Consider the following 2,124-nt stretch of genomic DNA (forward strand, 5'->3'; position numbering starts at 1 on the left):
ACACCTAGTTTGTTTCTATATCTTGGCTATTGTGCATAACACTGCAGTGAACATGGGAGTGCATATATTTCCTGGAGTAACTGATTTCCTTTGTAGTGTTTATTACAAATGTTATTAAACATTTATTTGTATGTGTTTTTTGCTAAGCTCTAGGCTCCCTGAGAGAAAAGACTGAATCTCTGGTCCTTTACTTACTTTCAAAGACTCAGCATAGTGGCCGACACCTACTAAGACACAGGAAATAGTCATTGCATGAATGGATGTTACAAATAAAATGAAAAACTGAACCCACAAGGAAAGTTAAAAGAGGAAGTTTGATTATTTTCGTCATTAAGAAAAGACTAATCAAAGATTTTGTGGCGATAAACGAAGACCACCCGTGTGAGAATAAACAGAGGCTCTTCATTCAGAACTCACTATATAGCAAGGGTGTCAGCCACCATCACTTGTGTTTGGTAGAGACTCAGAGGATGTAGGGGAGTGGGAAAGCTTTATAGTGGGAAAAAAAGGAAGGCTTCCGGTGAACCTGAAGGCTGTGGGCATGGGGAAGCTAGAGGTAGGAAAACTAGAATGAGGTCACCTTATATGGTTGGTTTGGGGAGCATATTTGGCCTTCTCTGACTGATCCTGAGTTGGGAGAGGCGCAAACATTAGGACAGTCTGACGCCATTGGCCAAGTCCTGACTGTTCTAGGCTGATTGTGGTTTGCCTTTCCTGACTAGTTGCTGCCGGAAGTTGTGGGTCAGAGTTCTACTGAGATGTAAAGTTTGATGTGTTCCATTTGTACGTTCAATCTCTCAATGTAGTGTTTCTCAAATATGTGACGGGTTGAGAGCCTCATTTGATATTTTCCTTCTCTCTGGTAAAAGATGGTGGGTGCTTAGTAAATAGTTGTGGGATGGTGAGAAATGGGAAGAGAAGAAGGCTGAAGTTCTTTCTCTGCTGCATCCCAAGACTGGACTATGCAGTGCAATAGACACACATAGCTGGTGAGCACCTGAAATGTAGCTAGTTTGAATTGAGATGTGTTTTAAGTGTTAAATATACAACAAGTGTCCAAATCTTCATATGAATGAAAGAATGCAAACTATCTCATTAACAATTTTTTTCCTGCTTTTATTTTTATTTGCTTTTTTTTTTTTTTTTTTTTGGCGGCATTTGTTCCCAGGCCATAAGTTTTTGTTTCTTTAGTTTCTTCTGGGGTATCTTTTTCTTCTGTGCAACCTCCTTTTCTGATTTAAGATCAGTCTATTCTTTTTCAGTAAGGATCATCTCAGTGTGGCAGGGAGAGCTCATGAATGGGTTGATCCGACCATGAGCTCTGTTAAGTCCTGTGCCGCATCTCGGGGGCTTTGTTCACCTGGATGTGCTCAATATCCAGAGAATCTACATCTAAACCCTTAAGTTCAGCATTACGCTCTGCATTTCCGAGCATGTGCAATAAAAATTCAGCAACCTTTTTGGGCCATCGACTCTTGAGGCCAGCCCCACTGTCTGGCCTGGGCACACCTACCAACTCCACCACTGTAACGACTGAATGGCACACATTGCTTCTGTAAAGTGACATCCTTCAGATACTTGGTGGCTTTTAGGATATGCATACCGTTAATGGCCTGGGAAGTTTCACGAGTGTTCTTAAAGTGAACACGAAGGTTTGAACCTCTTGATTTGCATGTTTGTGAGGTTTTCTGGGTCAAGTGAATGGTGAACCATTTTTAGAGGTCACCTCAGGCCGCTTACTGGAAAAAGCTCATTAACAATTTAAAAAATATTTATGAAATATTCAAATGATAATATTTGGATATATTAGGTCAAATAAATATGCTATTTAAATTAATTTCACTGTTTCTAAAAAATGTTTTAAAAAACGTGGTTACTAAAAAAATCTAAGATTATGTATGTGGCTTGGATTATATCTCTACTGAACAATGCTGACCCAGAGTAACACTTTTTGTGCATAAATTTTCTCTTCAATAAAATAAGGGAAATAATTTCTATGGCATGTCCCTTTTACATTGCCTCAATATAAACGTATTTGAAAAGGCTGGAAACAAATTTGCATTCATTTATTCATTCATCAAAATATGTGATGTATTTACTATGTCCCAGACATAAAACTAGACA

At 38.8% G+C, this 2,124-nt stretch overlaps 1 pseudogene across 1 annotated transcript; it reads right to left on the minus strand.

The window, feature by feature from the left end:
• Positions 1-1,122: 1,122 nt before the first annotated feature.
• LOC307062484 (large ribosomal subunit protein uL22-like) lies at positions 1,123-1,713 on the minus strand (annotated as a pseudogene). The gene has a single exon. The product of its transcript is annotated as a large ribosomal subunit protein uL22-like (transcript).
• Positions 1,714-2,124: the final 411 nt, after the last annotated feature.

The sequence above is a fragment of the Hyperoodon ampullatus genome (genome assembly GCF_949752795.1).
Source record: "Hyperoodon ampullatus genome assembly, chromosome: 13".
NCBI lineage: Eukaryota > Metazoa > Chordata > Mammalia > Artiodactyla > Ziphiidae > Hyperoodon > Hyperoodon ampullatus.